General features: G+C 39.9%; 1 pseudogene; it reads right to left on the bottom strand.

Moving 5' to 3' along the window:
* Positions 1 to 18552: 18552 nt before the first annotated feature.
* Positions 18553 to 18658, bottom strand: LOC132014833 (U2 spliceosomal RNA; annotated as a pseudogene).
* Positions 18659 to 19685: the final 1027 nt, after the last annotated feature.

The following is a 19685-nucleotide window of genomic DNA, read 5'->3' as shown; positions in this document are numbered from 1 at the left end:
TCATACAATTTCACTGAAATGTGAAAGGAGACAAAACCATAAGAGACTTTAAAAAAAAATTTTTTTTAATTTTATTTATTTATTTGACACAGAGAGAGAGAGAAAGATCATAAGCAGGCAGAGAGGCAGGCAGAGAGAGAGGAGGAAGCAGGCTTCCCGCTGAGCAGAGAGCCCGATGTAATTTCTCAGACCTTATATGGATATGATTGCTCCATATTTCTTGTTTCCTTTTATCTCAGAGTTCTTTTATTTATTTATTTATTTTTTAAATTTCTTTTCAGTGTTCCAGAATTTGTTGTTTATGTGCCACACCCAGTGCTCCATGCAATATGTGCCTTCCATAATACCCACCACAAGGTTCCCACTCCCCTCCCCTCCAAAACCCTCAGTATCTCAGAGTTCTTAAGCCTGCATGTCTTCTCTAGGTCCTGCAACACACAAGGCTGGGTGCTGGCAGCCTCCCTTTGGCCTTCCCAAATATGAGTTCTCATTAGCCCACAGATTTATGCCAATTTTCTGCACATGCTCACTGGCCATCTGTGAAAGCTCACTCTTGCCACTGTTGGGAGTCGTTGCAAGAGGTCGGTCAGGGAGTGTGAATGTGGATGAGTAGATGGAGTATTTGTGGTGCCCCTTGGTCAGCTAGGGATATATGCAGGTGAGAAATCCCCATTAGCTCCCAAGGGCCTCTTGATGGATTCCACAATGCAGTTAAGAGGATCTGTATCCCCTTAATGCCCTCCAGATGTCCTGTCCATAGCTCTCCCAGACCTTTTCTGCCCCCCGTCTTACAGTTTACAGTCAGTGCCCTCAGTGTGGTCAAGGAGAAATGGATGTCTTTGGCAGTGTTCTGCATAGCTGCAGAAGCTGAACACTCACTCATGTGCTTTCATTTTTCTCTTGGGGACTCACAAGGGCTCACTTGGCACTTTGTGGGACTACTTTGGGAGAGGGAAGATTCAGGCACAGTCTAACTTCCTCTTACACTCTCCAATGTGTTTGACCATGATTGTCTGTTTATTTGCTCCAACAATGTGCTGAAACTTCTCTGCTAGACTCCTGGACTTCCACAAAACTTTCTCACCCACTGGTGATTGTTTAACTTAGTGCTTTCAGTGGCATCCTGGACTATGACCAAGAAGGGTTAGAGCTGGTTCATGGGTCTCATTAGTGTCCACAGGTGAGATTGTGTTCTGTATGTTTATTATCTGATGCATGAGTGGGCAAGATTCATCCCGGATCCCTTGGCATATGGTGCTTGTGATAGAACTAAAGCCAAATGTGGCTACAGCATTTGTACCCTGTCCTCAGGGCTATGGAGCTATTTCTAGGTTTATATCAGAGACCACAGTCAATAAGTCAGCCACTTGGATGTGAGCTCACCTTCTCTAAATGGTTCCCCTTGGTCTTGGACTGTGCCAGTTTTACAGTCTCCTTCTTGGATCCCAGAGCTCCCATGAAGGCAGTTTTGTACTTGGATAGATGCCAAACTGGTGTTGTTGAAGGAAAGATATGATAAGGAATGTATTACTTGATCATCTTGCTGGTGCCACTCTCTTTTGAATCCTTTCTATTTCAACCAGCAGTTCTGGGGGCCCTTTGGATTGATGGTTTTGGTTATATGAAAATGTGACCTTCTAGTGGAGACACAATTGGAAAAAACTGATACCTCTTCTAATAGGTGGGCCATATAGAGAGACTACTGACCAATTTAACTGAGAATTGTTGTTCAACAACCTTCCACGGGTGGGAGTGGGGCTGTGAACATTGGTGAGGGGATAGGATGCCTGCCTCCACTGTGAGTTGACAAGTCTCAGATGGGAGATGGGGTCTCTGGAACCTACCACTTTCTTTGTCAGCCTGATGTCAGACTCCTTCACCTTGGGCAGGTGGAGGGATCCCTCTCAGAAGCTAGTAGGTGATGAATTACTTACATGGCCAAGAACAGCACTGCAAAAACAAACAAACAAACAAACAAACAAACCATCAGGATGTATTCAGTTTTCACTGGTGACAGTTAGCAAATTAGAAAGATGTGTGATGTTCTCTACAAGTGTGCACATACCAACTGATTCACCTTAACATTTCTTCCTTAGTAGATTTCTAAGGAATCTTAGAAATTAGAATCTTAGTGGAGAGGTTCATCCTCTCCTCTAGTAACTTCAATTTTTGATATTTAAACCTTGATTGAAATTTTAAATAAACCTCATTGACAATAAATTTCAAGACTCAAAATATGTTGAACAATGCAAGAGGTTAAATGAAAAAAAAAAAAAAAAAAGGAGTCCTCTCTTCCACAAACTTATAGCCCATTTAGGTCAATAAGACCAAACCCCAAAAGATAATTGGAAAGAGTATGAGAAAATGATAGAAATTAAGAGCTAAGTGACATGACAGCATGACATGTCTTCATGACATGTCTTCATGACAGCATGACATGACTTCAACGTCTGGGGAATGATACAGGCCAGAGTCGTCCAAATAGCTTCTGGAATTGGTGGGCCTCACAGGTAGGAGATTTGGCTAGGTGAGAAAGAGATGAAGGACAGTCTAGGCAGGAGAATGGCATCCATGAAGGTAGAGTAAAAGAGACTGTAGCTTGGAAATAAAAGTGTTTAGATCTTGAAATGGATACATCAGATATGGAGAGTCTGGATAGTCTGACAGAAGATTCTATATGAATCTGTTTGGGGGACTGAAATTCTTGCTGTAGAGGGTTTTACTGACCACCTGTTGGGTCATGGTTTTAATCCTGTGGTCAGTATTCAAGGAGAATAAACGTGGGGTAAGAGCTAGCCTTGGTGCAGGCCCGCCATGATCACATTGGGGAATAGGCTGTCACAGATGGTATTAAGGGAAATATTTCCTAGATCCCCAAATCCATGTATGCACTTTCCAGAGGTGGTCAGTCTATGTTAGGGCCTCGATGGTCCCTTTCCCTTTTTTCCTCCAGTCCCTCAAACCACCCCCCCACGAAGAAACTGCTCTACCTTTCCCTACACATATGGAGCTCTTCCTGGGATGTCAAAACTTTCTGAGTATCAACAAAGGCATCACACAACCATGGAAGGGTTTTGTTAATTTCCCTGGGTTATGCACATTTCTGTTAAGGGATTAGATAAAGTATAATATTGGAAGTGAGGTATTTTGATGTATGTTGGGTGGTCAGGATTCATTTATATTATAGAATGGTCATTGAAGGGATGGCACATTTGAACTAGTGAGCATTCCTATTCCATCCCCAGTTATGAAAAGGAATGCGGCAATGCATGCATTCTGGTGCATGAACAAAGCATAGAAAAAAAGAAGAGGTTAATGGGGAATATTATTATCGAGACTTTTTGTCACTGGGGGCAACTCAAGCAAGATACTGTACCTTATTTACTATATCTATCTATCTATCATCATCTATCTCTCTATCATCTAGCATGAATTATCAACATCATCTACCTATATTTATTGCCAATCTGTCATGTATCTATTCATTATATGTATCTCTCTCTATCTTTATCTATCATTTACTGAATATCTATTAACTATCAATCATCTAGTTATTGATTACCTATCATTTACCATCTATATATCTATCTATATCTCTTATCTATCAATTTAAGAATTAAGATTTAGAAGGGAAAATCATTATCATAGAGATGCATATTAACAAGATTATTTAAATTGAAAACTGAAATGCAATATTTTATGACAGAAATCAAGTCTGATTTAGTTTATTGGTTTGGCAAAGAGAACTGGATTTGCCATTTAGGTTTTATGTCGGACATTCTCCTTAAATCACACGTGCTAACTCTACATCAAAAAGTCTTTGACAAAATTATATTTGAAGCATGTTGTTTTATCAAAACACCTTGAATTTTCAAGTGTGTATTGAAATTAACTACTTTACAATTAACATTTCTCCAATACTTTGTGAATATATTTATTAAGATACCATTAAATGTGTGAGGGAAAGGTACTATTTAAGGCCATTTTGATAAATTCCTCAGGAATTAAGAAATTGTATTATTCAAATGTTAAGCAGTAAGTCCTTTTTCAAGTCAGCTGGTTTTCTATTCTTTTCTTTGAACAAATTTAAAGGAGGACCTAATTAGGTTGTCAGTTGAGAGATCACTGAAAGTATTTTAATGATAAATATCTCTGAAATGCTGGTAGGTAATTCAAGAAGATTTTTAATAATTTAATGTTATTGCTATACAACTCTATCCATTGCTGTCAAATTATTTTTTTGAGCAAAACTTCTTACCACATATAGCTATTATTTTGCAAAACAGGGATAACACTGACACTGAAGTTGTTCTCATTCTACTCATTCTTTCATTTTCTTGGCACCATTTGTTGAAAAGGTTACCCTTTCTCCATTAAATTGTCTAATACCTTTGTCAAAAATATGTTATGATATATTTATAGGTCTATTTTCTAGACTCTGTTCTGTTCCATTGACCTATTTGCTTTTTTTACCCCAATGTCACACTACCTTAATTATTGTAGCTTTATAATAAGTCTTGAAATCAGGTAATGTTATTCCTATGATTTATTTTTTCACAGTTGTTTTTCTTCTTCTAGGTTCTTTGAAATTCCTTATTAATCTTGGAATCAGTTTGTCAGTATCTCTTCCCAAAAAGCCTGCTTCTTTTTTTAAAATTTATTTTTTATTTATTTTCAGCATAACAGTATTCATTATTTTTCCAACACACCCAATGCTCCATGCAATCCGTGCCCTCTATAATACCCACCACCTCGTTCCCCAGCCTCCCACCCCCTGCTTCTATGTTGTTGACTAGGATTGTCTTGGACTGACAGTTTAGTTTGAGGCGAACTAACTCCCCAGCAACGTCAAGTCTTCCCATCCATGACATGTGATATCTCTCCATTTACTTTGGTCTCTGATCTCTTTCACCAGCATTTGTAGTCTTTAGTGTACAAAGTTTGTACACTTTGTTCTTGTTGTAGTGTTACTGTAAATGGTACTTAAAAATAATTTTCAATTGTTCATTGCTAACATATAAAAAAATGATAGGGCTTGTATATTTGCCTTCTGTCGTGTGGAATGGATAAGCTCCCCCTTTCTTTTTTTTTTTTGATGTAACTATTTTCTTTTTTTTTTTAACTTTTTTTCGTGTAAGAGAATTCATTGTTTTTTGCACCACAGCCAGTGCTCCGTGCAATGCATGCCCTCCATAATACTCACCACCTGGCTCCCCCAACCTCCCACCCCCCGCCCCTTCAAAACCCTCAGGTTGTTTTTCAGAGTCCATAGTCTCTCATGGTTTATTTCCCCCTCCAACTTCCCTCAACTCCCCTCTCCTCTCCATCTCCCCATGTTCTCTGTGATATTTGTTATGCTCCACAAATAAGTGAAACCATATGATAATTGACTCTCTCTGCTTGACTTATTTCATTCAGCATAATCTCTTCCAGTCCCGTCCATGTTGCTACAAAAGTTGGGTATTCATCCTTTCTGATGGACGCATACTCCATAATGTATATGGACCACATCTTCCTTATCCATTTGTCCGTTGAAGGGCATCTTGGTTCTTTCCACAGCCATTGCTGCTATAAACATGGGGTACAGATGGCTCTTCTTTTCACTACATCTGTATGTTTGGGGTAAATACCCAGTAGTGCAATTGCAGGGTCAGAGGGAAGCTCTATTTTTAATTCCTTGAGGAATCTCCACACTGTTCTCCAAAGTGGCTGCACCAACTTGCATTCCTACCAACAGTATAAGAGGGTTCCCCTTTCTCCACATCCTCTCCAACACACGTTGTTTCCTGTCTTGCTAATTTTGGCCATTCTAACTGGTGTAAGGTGGTATCTCAATGTGGCTTTAATTTGAATCTCCCTGATGGCTAGTGATGATGAACATTTTTTCATGTGTCTGATAGCCATTTGTATGTCTTCGAGTGCAAGTAGCTTTGAGATTTCTACAGAATCAAACAAGTCACCTATAAACAATTTTATTTTTTTTCAATCAGTATACTTTTATTTTATGTTCATGCTTTATTTCCTTGGTAGAAACTGCAGCATTATGTTTGTTTTGTTTTTAAAGATTTTATCTATCTATCTGCCTATCCATCAGGGAGAGAGAGGGGGAGAGAGCAAGCTCACAAGCAGGGGAGCAAGCAGCAGACAGAGAGAAAAGTAGGCCTCCTACTGAGCAAGGAGCCTGATGAAGGACTCAATCCCAAGACCCTGGAATCATGACCTGAGCAGAAAGTAGACGCTTAACCATCTGAGCCACCCAGACATCCCTCCAGCATTAGGTTCAATGGAAGTGGTGAGAATGAACAATCTTGCCTTGTTCCTGATCTTAGGGGGAAAGCATTCAGTCTTACCATTACATATGATGTTTTCTGTGTGTGTTTATGGTTCACTGTTTGTTTGTTCTGCAGATGCCCTTTGCCAACTTGAGAAATTTTTTATTATATTTCTAATTATCTGAGTGTTGCCATTAAACTTGTCAAGTTTTTCCTGCATCTAATGAGATAATCATTTAGCTTTCTTCTTGTCAGGTGGTATGGTGAATATATTGTTTGAATTTTGAATATTGAATCACATGTATTCCCAAGAAAAACCCCATTTTATTATGACATATTATCATTTTTTAGTATTTCCTGATTCAGCTTGCTGGTATCTGCAGGGGATGATTGCATCTATGTCCATGGGGGACATGGGTCTGGTTTCTGTTGTTTTGTTGTCGTTTGTTTTTTCTTGCGATTTCTTTGCTGGCATTTGCGGGAAGGTAAAGCTGACTCACGAAGTAGGCTGAGAGCACCCCAGTCTTTCCTCTTTTGCAAAGAGTTTGTGCTGTTTTCTCTCTGCAAGAATGTCAGGATAACACTTGCACATGCAGTGACCACTGCAGGGGTAGAAGGTGGAGCAGAGGCCTAACCAGAGGGACCAGATCACAGGGCAGGAATTAAGGATTGAGAAGCATAGCAGTGACTGTGTTGGCAGCCTACAGAAGAGGAGAACATAAAGTCAAAAGGCACAGGCATGGGACTGGAGTTGACATATGAAGTTACAAAAATCTTTGCATTCAGGCACATCCCATCTCTCTGAATAAACCATTTGTTTTTATTATAAACATAAAAGATAAAACATGAGGAAAAAAGAGAGATTGAGTAATACAAGTGTAGCTATTCCAAGAGCAACAAGAACTGAAAAGTGAAATACTGGTTTAAAAAAAAAGGGGTACCAAAAATCCTGTAAATATCTAAATTGGTAATTCAGAAGCAAGCTTGCTTGGCCCACTAGAATGTCAATATCATTGTCATACCCGAAGGCTCTGAGTTTTCGTACAGTCATTATGAATTAATGCTCATGGTGACTCTGGCATGCCGAGAAAAAAATGGATTGCATTCATTATACTCCGCTTGGGGACTCAGAGTGCACAACACAGCATAAACATATAGAGTTCTTGGATCACTATGTGTATCGACTGTTCTTCAATAAAAAATCTTAATAAAAAATTTAAAAGAGCAAGATTTATAAGTTCATAAATAAATATCTAAAAATTGAAAAAAAAAAGACCATACACCCATTTTTAATAAAGATTTCTATACAAAATATTCAAAATGCTTTGGATTTCAAAAGACAAGCTTCAGTTGGTAAAAGGCAAACCCAGAAACAAGCAGACTGGTGGAGTGGATGCCCTTGGTGCCATCCACACCCAGGTGCTATAAGTGGAGGCTGCCGGCCCACCGCCCCACCCTGCTGGGAATAGCAGTGCCTCTCACCAGGGCAGGGGGCGGGGGGGGGGGATGCACCAAGCACAGGCTGGGTGCTCCCAAGATCCTTGGGGCAGGGCTGCGTCTGGGCTCACACTCACATATTCTCTCCTGCGCTGTCCTGCTTGTCTCTCCCACCACACCCAGGCTCTGCTCTGGGGACAGGACCTACAGCACCACCGTGGATGAACGTGACATGACTGTGTGTGACAAAGAAGCAGAGTGGGAGAGAAAGAGAACATTATGGAAATAAGCAGCAGAATTATGAGCATTGTTTCCAAAGGTACGGATTACTGGTGGTTACTTAGCAACAGAGTGGGGTTGTTTTTTCCTTTATTTGTTTCTTTGTTAATGTTTTTCTCTAAAAGCCTGTTTTCTAAGTCAGGAAATACTTATTTTTAAAAGCTAAATAATGGTGTAGATGGATTTACACCATCTGACTTTATGTTCTCCTCTTCTGTGGGCTGCCAACACAGTCACTGCTATGCTTCTCAATCCTTAATTCCTGCCCTGTGATCTGGTCCCTCTGGTTCCATCTACAAATTCAAGGAGCATGTCAGGCAGAAAATTCTGAAGTTGCTATGATCTCAAGTCTGCTTCATAATTCAACCTAATTCAATTCAATTCTGTTTAGGTTTTTTTTCTGTTTTGTTTTGTTTTTAAGTCAAAGCCTAATCTCTGCACTTAAAATGAAATTGCTTCAATTAATTAATAATAATAATAATAAATCTTTTTAAAAATTGTGTCAGGGCGCCTGGGTGGCTCAGTGGCTTAAGCATCTGCCTTCGGCTTAAGTCATGGTCTTGGGGTCCTGAGATCGTGCCCCACATCCGGCTCTCTGTTCATTGAGGAGCCTGCTTCCCCCCTTCTCTGAATGCCTCTCTGCCTCCTTGTGATCTCTGTCAAATAAATAAATAAAATATTTTTTAAAAATTGTGTCAATGTATGTATCTTGAGGTTATTTTCTAGCTGTGTTCATGGAGGAAAAGTAGTTATTTATGATGGAAGTCATGCTATATTCGTATTTTAAAAGTACCAGAGAAATCAATTTGGTAAAGAAATAAATGCCCATGTATTGAAGGCAGACTCACAGGTGTTTGTGTGAAAGAGACAGGGCTGCTGTTGGAAACCAAGCTCCTGTCTGCCTGTCCATGTCCCCTGCTCTGATAGACCTCTCAGGTCAACTTCTGCCCCTGGCCCTGCTGTGAGTTAGTGGGATCTGTCTGTTCATGGCCCAGACCAGCCAAACCTCACATCACCTCAACCAGGATCACCTGCCTGTCCCTGGCCTTGAGAGTGAGAACAGGTCAAGTCACTATCATCTGCCTGTCCCTCACATCACCTCAACCAGGGTCATCTGCCTGTCCCTGGCCTTGGGTGTGAGGACAGGTCACTGTCACTGTGACCAGTGTCGCATGCCCGTCCCTGCCCTTGGGCATGACTGTGACCAGGGCCACCCAGCTGTGCCTATGGATGCTGAGTCCTCTAGCAGTATTCCCCTAAAGGCCAGCAACCAAATGCTTTTGTAAGACATTTCTGGGTGAAAAACCACAGGAGAAACAGCATATAATGTCCTTATGTCCACAGAAATGACTGATACCATCTTTGGTTAATCTTTACATTTGTCTTCTTTAGTATTAGGGGGTTGGTTTCTCCCTTCCATTATTCTGGGTCTGTCACACTCCCAAATTGAGTCCTGTGGTAATGCTCCCATTTCCTGGGGGTTCTGTAACAAATCATCTCAAACCTGTTAACTTGAAACAACAGATAACTTGTCCCTCACGGTGCAAAGGCGAGAAGCCTAAAATCAGCCCCCGGGGCCACACTCTCTCGGGCTCTAAGGATGAGGCCATCCCTGCTATCTCCAACTTCTGGCAGCTCTGGCAGTCTGAGCTGTGAGGCCATATATCCCTCTGGTCTCTCCTTCCATCTTTAGATGATCTTCTTTGTGTTTGTATTTTGTAAGAACACTTGCTGTTGGTTTTAGGGCTTACCTGCATAATTCAGAACGATCTCATTTCAAGACCCTTAACTTAATTACATTTACAAAGGCTTTTTTTTTTCCAAATACAGTAACATTCAAGGGGCCTATGTTTAGGATGTGGACGTATTTTTTTGGGTGCCACCATTAGACCTATGGCTGGTGGTGTTAGCAGGGAGTGTGTTTGGGGAAGGCATGGGATTAAAAGATGATCAGAATCCACAGAGAACACAAGAAATATGTCCTTGATGCCTGTTTATAAAAAATCAGAAAGAAACGTGTTGGCATTTTAAAAAATTTAGGAGAGACGGTCTTTTCCATCTTTGGATAAAGTAACCATTTCTTAGAGTTTCTGAGTCTTCTCTGCAATTTTCTTCCTAATTAATGGAGTCTTGCTTATTGAGATAGTATGTCTTCAGCAGCAGCATCACTAATGTCTTTTCCTCTTCTTTTTCATGGTATTCCTTGTCCCTTCCCACTGAAAACTCTAAGGGTATTTCAATTCTATTTCCCTCAAATGTTTACCCTGTGTGCAAATGTTTTTCAAAACTCTAGCCCAACTCCTAACTTCAGTCAACCACCTTCCTCATGTTCTCCCAGCTGACCCACAATGGATTGGTTTGCCCCTGCTTCCTGCTCTTACAGTGCCCATCTTCCAGTCTTTCTCAGGCTTGCTATGTGCATGCTGTCTGCATCCTATGAAGTCATAATATCCATGTGAAAGGAGACACTTTTCTTAGCAGCTCCCCAAATTCTCCTTATACACATTATTGTTCCATAGATACATTAAACCAAAGGAGAAAATTTAAATCTAAAAATTTAAATCTCCCAAAGGAGAAAATTTTAATGGCTTATTTGGAAATTAAGCAATGTTGGGAAAACAATATTAATGGCTTTAATTTCAAGTCTAGTTAAAAAATAAAGGTTACACTCCCATAACTTGCAAAATTAAGTAGAGGTCAATTTTTTTTAAAGATTTTATTTATTTATTTGAAAGACAGAGATCACAAGTAGGCAGAGAGGCAGGTGGAGGGTGGGGGGAGGGGAAACAGGCTCCCTGCTGAGCAGAGAGCTCGATGTGGGGCTTGATCCCAGGACCCTGGGATCATGACCTGAGCTGAAGACAGAGGCTTTAACTCACTGAGCCATCCAAGCATCCCAAATAGAGGTCAATTCTATTCAACTAATATTTCCTTTGTGACTATGATATTAAAGAAATTGCTAGGAAGTATTAGATAAACAATGGTGAACAACACAATTCTTATTCCTCAAACAATTAACTATCTAGTAGAAAAAAGAAATATGGTAAATGGTAATAGTCATGCAAGGCTGTATGTGGAGATAGTTATTAAAATAGGTGGGCATTATGAGCCCTGGGGATCCTCCTTCATCACAGTTCTCTTATGTTTGCAATATTGGGGATTGTTTACTACCAAGAGGAAATCCCCTAGAAGACTGGCAAGATTCAGCATCACCACATGAGCAGGTACCATCATCATGGCTAATCCAGCCTCAGCCTCATCACCTAGGCTAATCCAATCTCACTTTGCATTCTCCTTCTACACAACTGAGTCAGAGTTCCCCCACCCCCACCCCAGTGAAACAAAACCAACAGGATGTGCATATATAAAGATCTTCATTTTAAGGGATTGGCTCATGTGATTTGAAAGCTAAGAGTTCCAAGATCTGCCAAGCAGGAGACCCAGGAGAGCCAATGGTGTAGTTCCAGGCCAAGTCCCAGTCTGAAGGCAGGAGAAAACTGATCTTTCAGCCTAAAGACAGACAGATAGAGAGCAAATTCTCCCTTCCTCAGCCTTTTTGTTCTATTCAAGCCTCCAAAAGACTGGGTGAAGCCCACAGGCTTCAGGGCAATTTGCTCTATTCAGTCTACCAACTCAATTGTTAATCTCATTCAGAAGCACCCTCATAGACACACCCAGACATAATATTTAATCAAATATCTGGACACCCCATGACTCAGTCAAGTTGACTCATGAAATTAGTCATCACAACTAGAATGGTCCTCAAACACATTTCCCTTGTCCGATGTGTAGTCCACATCTTCCAAAGAGACTTCAGGACCTTGCTTTTCCACCCTGGACCTTGGCCAATACTTGACAAAAATTGTCTCTACATTTGGGGGGCTTCTAATCACAGAAGGTATTTTCATGGTATGTCTACAATGTAGGACACAACTGAGACCTGCCTACCTCATGCCTTTGACAATGTGTCTGATTTGTAAATATAGAACAATCTGACATTTTTCTCTTAGCACTTTTCACTCTGATTTTGTATTTTATCAAGGTTTTCAATTTTTGCCATAAGTATAGTTTCTTTTAACTTTATAAATATATTTATAATAAAATATTTATATGTTAATTCTATTATCTGGATCATGTTGTGGTTATTATCCTTTGGCTACTGTTTTTGCTCTTGAAAATGGACCAAATTTTCCTATTTTTTGCAAATTGTGTACTCTTTTAATGTCATATTGGACATTATGGATGGTACAGTGGATTTTGTTATTTTCCATTGAAGAGTGTCAGTTTTTGTTCTATTATGCACATAGCTGCCTTGACTCAAGCTCCAAACTCTAGTCCCCTAATAATGAGCAGAAATAGATAGAAAATATTACCCACATTATGCAATCTTAGTTTCCCTGATATCACTTTTATTGCAGATTTTGGGCATCTTTGCATACATTTGCACTTCATGGTCACCCAAGAATTGAGGCAGAGTTTGCTGATATTGAAGCTCTTCTACCTCCTCTCCACGATGGCTCCTTCACTGTCACCCCATTCCTTGTCCTTCCATTACTTGAGACAGTGCTTGTTGTGGGTTCCTAACATCCATTTCTCTGGATATTGTAAGAGTCCCCATGCACATGGCTATGATTGTGGAACTCACATATATCATTGTCTCCCTTCAAGGCCAACTGCCTTCCTGTTTTAGCTCAGTCTCAAGTGCCCCAGATAAAGTGTTTTTAATTAGTGTATGTAGACTGTTTTAGCAAATATAAATTATTCTATCATTACTGGTAGACAAAATGTTAATTTTCAAATAGTTTTACCCTTCTGCTAAAATTCTCCTTCTGATGACACTTATTTTTCACTTTTTTCCATTAGTTTTTTTTTTTTTTAACTTATTTACACAATATTTTTAAATCCTGGGAACAAATGGTATAGACCTTTCTGTTTCTACTCTTTCACACTAAGTAGAACTATAAATCTGGGAATAAGGCAAGAGGCAGCCCAACAAGTATGCTGAAATGTAGAAAAATAAGGAGAACTGATTTGAGAACCCAGAATTAGAAAAGCAATACTATTCCAGGACATCGTAAGCCCCTCCAATCAATAGAAGGAGCCAACCTGAATCTGGGGTTTTCCAAGCCCCTAATCCAGCAACATGAAATGGCCAGCTGAGCTCATTCCTCTTCACTGACTTTCTGATAACACCAGGTGAGCCTGACAGGCAGAGGGATCAATCCAGAGCTCACCGGCAATAGGGGAACGAGGGAAGAATGCTCCTTCCCTGTCTGGCTTGAGGATTATTCTCTGTAAGAGGTACCAGGGGTGGGGGTTGGGGAGCAGAAGGGATGCAGCTATAATAAGCAGTCCTGTCCAGGGTTTCCTTTGAGTATGTGAATGGGCTGGAGTTCCCTTCTCCCCCAAAGATACCAGGAAGTAATCAAATACCAATCAACTGATGATGGAAAAATCAATATGGTCCTGCACAGTGGACAACTATCCACCAATAAAAAGGAATATTCTTCTAAAATAAAATCACTATGCTAACTGAAAAAAGCCAGTCATGAAAGTCTGTATGTACCCTTCCTATCACACTTACCGACCGATAAGGCAAACCTGCAGAAACTGAGGCAGGTCTATGTTTGCCTGGTCTGGGAGTGTGATTGACTGCAGATGGCCTTTCTCAGATGGTAGAAGTATCCCAGTGCCAGTTTCAGTGATGATTACAGAAGAGTGTTAATTCATTCCAAATTTTTTAGCTGTGTACTTAAGGGCGAATTTCATGATATGTAAATTATATCTCATTAAACCTTAAAAATATTTTTCTATATTTTCTTCTAAAACTTCTATTATTTTCAATTGCTCTATTTTTAAACAGACCATATGGTGAAAACCGAGCCAAAAGTGGGTAGATTATAATATGGGTTAACCTAAATTTTGTATTAAATTTGTTATATTGTTTTGTTGTGTAAATGGTGACTAATAAACTACCTGTGCAAGGAAAGGCCCTTTTCCGTATAAAGATATATACCCCGCCTGTATATACCTGAAGGAAAATATCTTCCCATGATGGTGTGTTGAGTGGTCAAGAAAAATAGGCTCCATGACATGTACATATTTGCTCTTTCTCCTCTCCTTCCTATTAAAAAAAAAAAAAATCACATGTTGCAAACAGGGTTCTGGATCTAGAATTAAAGAAATTGATTCTCAGGAAACCTCTCCTTCCCAGTTCTAAGAACAACATACAGATTAAAATGTGCTTGCCTGATTGTATTGATTGTACCGAATGCGGCCCCTGCGAAGGCTACAGAATTCACATGTTTCTTTCTTCAACATGATTCTCTGGGGTGGTGGCTACACATGATGAGAGGTGAGGGATCTCTGTCTCTTTTATAAATACACATGCACACACATATGTACATACACACATACATACACAAATTCACAAGTTACACAAATGAAATGCACAGAAGGAATGCACAGGATGTCATGCTGGAGAATCCACCCCCTTGGGAAGTTCCTTCTTGGAACCAACTGGCCATGCTGAGCATCCACAACACACAGAAAGGGACATACAGAGACCGCAGGCAGGCATTGGGTTGAATTCCCAGGGCCAGGCACCAGCTACATTCTAGCCCAAAAGATCCTCTGAAATAACTGTAGCCAAATTAGGGTCTTGTCTGATCATCCAGAGGTGGCTGGTAATAAGATTATGGTGTTAAGCCACTGTGTTGTAGAGTAGTTTGTGAGAGAGCAAGGAAGAGCCAGAATACTGCCTTGCAATCACTGGGGATATTCTGGGAGCAATAAAACTCACAGGTTGTCTAAAACTCTAGGTGTTTTAACCATTTTTACTGGCTCATTTTTTGAAAGATTCCTCTAAGCTATTGAGGGAGGAAGCGGTCTTTGTTTCTGAATACAGCACAGAAAGATATAAAGCAATTTCATGTATAGGTCTATAAGGGACTTGCCAATGCCAGGTGAGATGGGGTGATGTGGGGACACAGGCAAGACTAATGAGTGGGCGTCTGTGGAGGTTAGGAGCTGAGCTCACCATGTAGTCCAGGAAAGCTTATTCTATTTGCGTGGAAGCTGCAAGCTATACAGGCTGGGCTTCAAGGCCACAGGACGCCCACCCAATGCCCCCAGCCATGCGGGGATAGCATGAGATGCCCAGAAGAAGATCCATCTTCAAAGGGCGGGAAGTCCAGCAGCTACCACACAAAGCAGAGTGCTCAGTGCATTTGATAGAAAACAGAGGGTAAGAAGTACTCTTGGAATCAGGTGGTGGGTATTAGGGAGGGCACGGATTGCATGGAGCACTGTGTGTGGTGCAAAAACAAGGAATACTGTTATGCTGAAAATAAAATAAAATGAAATGAAATAAAATAAAATAAAGCACTCTTGGAACAATCTCTGTTAGGGTGTCTGTGCATTTCTTTCTTTTGAAAACACACAGTGTCCAAGGCGGTTGGGGGGGGGGTCACTCAGGGCTACCCCAGCTCTGACTTTTCATGAAGTAACCATACTCCTCAGTCTGATGGGAGGTTTGGAATAGGTGTCCATGTTGGACTCCTGTATGAGCAACGTGCAGTCCGTGAGTCTTCCCGGGAATACCAGTCAGCTGACCCAGCACCTGACACTTGGAAGCTGAGGCGAAGAAATCTCTTAAAGTCTTTCATGCTTTTTGAAAGATACTTAAATAAACTTGCATTAAAAAAGTAGAATTCCAGTCACATAGCATTATGACTGGTTTATGAAAAAGAGTTCTCTATAAATATTCAACAGTAGTTTAATGCAAGAATTTTAGAAACCTTCATGAATAACCCACTTAACAAAAATGTATATAAATACATGCATTTAAGAAGGAATAAATATACCCATATACTGGCATGCTTTAAAAAGAACAGGTATACATGAACTGATGAGGTGATTTTAAATTGTTTGCTTTCCTTCTAATCTTCATCTGAGAGCAATCAAGTGATTTTGTTACCATGTTACAAAAAGGAATCCAAGCAAAGAAATATCTAGCTCTTGAGAAAATTTTCCCAATCAGTAACGTTTTGGGACAAAGCCTGTGGAGCAAGAGGGCAGGTAGGGCTGAGCCCCGTTGCTGATGTTAGGACACTTACCTCCAAATACTGTTTATCTATATGCTAGCTCCTCCTCTAGGAAACACCTACTTAAAAAGTTTACTAGCTCAGATCATTACCATACTATAAAAATGCACATAAGGTACAGTCTGTCATTAATGGAATGCCAGAGTCAGATACTGAATATTAGGGGTCAGGAAGGAAAGTGAGCAGCTGTGTGAGAGGACTCAGGGATGGGGAGCCACAGGCAGGACACGGAGGCCATTTCTCAGCAGGCAGGTCCTGCAGCCCAAACAGGTTTCTACCTGAAGTCTCACGCACAGGTGGACAGCTTTAGGTCGTGTTTGAGAGCATGGCTCTATGGATGTCTTTGCTCTACTTGGCTGTCCCCTACCCCTCAGTTATCGCCCAAAGTGGCAGGGTCACTCTACAGTCCAGAGCATTTCCACACATTCTTTATGTTTTTAAAACCAGTTCTTGTGATTTTACAGACTTTGGGTGTGGGCCTGGAAATGACAATTAAGAAATTACTGACATGAGGAGAATTTCCTGGAACTTTGGATTTTTCCAGCACATCCTAAGCAGTCCATATCGTTGTGTGACAGTCCTAGGCTGAGCAGGCTGGTCCCGTTAGTCCCCAGACTGATCAAATCTGTCCAGTCTACTGACACAGCAGCACCTCTTAGACGAGCAGGGTCTTCCGTGGAGTCAGCTACCTTAGGTTCCACGGGGGGTTGGGACAACCCTGAGCTTATGATCTCATTGTTCTGGGGCAGAAAGAGGCAGACCTCAGGGGATTCCAGAATGGGCACCCTAGATTCTGTGACTCGAAGAGCAGCCCAAGAACCAGCGGCAACTGAATAACCTGCCCCTTCCCCCCACCCCCGCCTTGCCGACCAGCATCTGTGTTTTATCAAAATCCCAAGGAAATTCCTTTGCAGATCATAACTGAGAAGGCATCGGATGAATTTCTGAGCTTCACAACGGTGCATCCTTACTAGTTCAGTAATCCTCCAGGGAGTTTCGTTTCCCCGCTGAATGCAGGTCTGGGGGATGTAGTGATTTGGTGCTGGCAGAGCTCCAGTCTGCCTCAGTGCTGAGAATGGGGTTATGTCCTGGATGAGACCCAGCCAGGATGCACAGTGGTGCCTATCACTCCTTTCTCCCAGCATGTTGTAGAGTGTGCAGTCTATCCCGTGAATGAGGTTCTCCGGGGCCTCCATTTCCTTGCCTTATGGTGAGATCCAACTGTTATTCTGTTGAAAAAAATAAGAGCAAGAGAAAAAAAAAAACAAGAAACAGGCAAGAGCAAGTAGAAGGGTCAACCACCATCACTGCATTTGGCAAAGATACAAAGGCAGAGTTGGAGATCTTTGCTGTGGAGAAAACACAGAAGTCAGCATCACTAGATCTTCTCTTTGCCTCAGTTCTACAATAAACAAAAGGTACTGTCAGAATTGCTAAAAGAATAATCATTTAAAATAAGAGCTAGCTACAAAGCTATTAACAGATCTCCCAATTATTTTGCAGTTCTTTGTACTGAGGAAAATAACAGTAGTTTGTGTGTTATTTGAAAAACACTATTTTGATAAAACTCCATTTGTAGTCCATCTTAGCCTCCCATTGCAATAACTTAAATTGAGTATATAAAATATTTAAATGGGCTCAAAAACCAAAATTATAGAAAGAAGTGTATCCAGCGAGGTGCCATTTCCTCCTCTCTGCCTTTTTCATACATTCCTATCTACCCTTTTAAACCTCATTAGTCTCGGTGGGTTAAGCCGCTGCCTTCGGCTCGGGTCGCGATCTCAGGGTCCTGGGATCGAGTCCCATATCAGGCTCTCTGCTCAGCAGGGAGCCTGCTTCCCTCTCTCTCTCTCTCTGCCTGCCTTTCTCTCCATCTACTTGTGATCTCTCTCTGTCAAATAAATAAATAAATAATCTTAAAAAAAAAAAATCAAGATTAAACCTCATTAGTCTGTTGATCTTCTGTGTGTGTGTGTGTGTGTGTGTGCATGCATCTGCAAACATAAATTTTCCTCTATTTCCAATGTTTCCTTATAGAAAAGATTTCATAACAAAGCTTTGCTAGTACACTTTGATTTTTAACTTAAATATATATTCTGAAAATTTTTCTTTTAATGTTTTTAATTCTTGCCAAACTGATAGATAAGAAATTGTATCACAGATGAAATTTGTACCTTGTTACAAATAAAACTTATTATATAAAATATTTAAGACTAATTTAAATATATGTGTTTTGTGAATGGTCTGCACATGCGTTTTTGTGTATCTTTTTCCATTTCAGTTTTGCCTTCTCCTCAATTTTTAAAAGTGCTTTTTATTTTAGGAATTTAGCCTTTTATCTGTAACATCTGTTGCAAATTTTATATTTCTGTTTGCCATTTTAGAAAATAGTTGAACTGAAAGATATTGAAGATAAAGCATACAAGTCCATGGGATGCTACTAACGCAGAGATTGGAGGAGAATGTACAACTGAAATGGAGGTATTAGGATAGAGGACATGTCAGATATTAAACTGATAAGAACAGATACTACATTTGATCTTAGTCAAAAGGCCGAGAAGTGATGAAATGGATATATTAGGGAAAAGAGATGATACACTTCCACCGAATAAGAAGGTGAAGGATGGAAATGAAACAAGTGAAAGGACAGAATGAAAATAAATATCAGAACAGAAATCTATGACATGGAAAACAAACATAAAGTGGAGTCAGCATTACATACATTTTTTGAAAAGATTAATAATATCAGTGAAATTCCTAACTCAAATAAAGCCTAAATCTCCACCAGAAATGAAAAGGAGGATGTTTCTACAGACCCTAGAGAGTTACAAGTGGGCATTATAAATACATTATATCAGCAAATTTGATAATTTCAACTAAATGTACAAGTATCTTAAAAATAACAACTTATATAAGTTACATAAGAAGAAACAGAAAGTCATATATGGATTATAAGATTGAATCAGTTATTGAAATGTTTCTCACAGGGAACAATTAACTAGATGATTTTATTGATCAATTATTCCAAACATATATGAAGGAATGTCAGCCTCACATGAATACTTCCAGGGCATAGATAAAGTTGGAACACTTAACATATACAAGATCTATTTAACATTGATACTAAAATATGACCAGGACATTGTAAGAAAGAAAAACTACAGACAAATCTCTGTAGTGAATGTGGATGCAGAAATACTATATAAAACATTAGCAAATTAAATCCAATTACATATAAACAGTTACATATTATCACCAAATGGGGATGTATTTCAAGAATTCAAAATTGAATTAACACTCAAAAAGCTATCTATTCAATCTAACTTTCAAATATAAATACAGCAAATTAGGTGATTATATTAAAAAATGCACAAAGTGCATTTGATAAATTCAATGTCCACAGTGACAAAAACCTCTTAACAAAGTAGAAATCAAAGGAAACATTAAGTCTGATAATGGTTATCCATACAAAGTTAAATGAACCATCATACTTGATTCCTTTTAAAAAAAAAAAAAAAGGAGGTTTACCTTGAAGTTTGGAAACAAGTCAAGGTGGTAGCTGCTGGAGTTGCCAATCATTACATTAGAAAAG

Source organism: Mustela nigripes, chromosome 3 (genome assembly GCF_022355385.1).
Source record: "Mustela nigripes isolate SB6536 chromosome 3, MUSNIG.SB6536, whole genome shotgun sequence".
Lineage (NCBI taxonomy): Eukaryota > Metazoa > Chordata > Mammalia > Carnivora > Mustelidae > Mustela > Mustela nigripes.
Note: the sequence above shows the minus strand (reverse complement) of the source record. Positions and strands in the feature narration are given on the sequence as shown.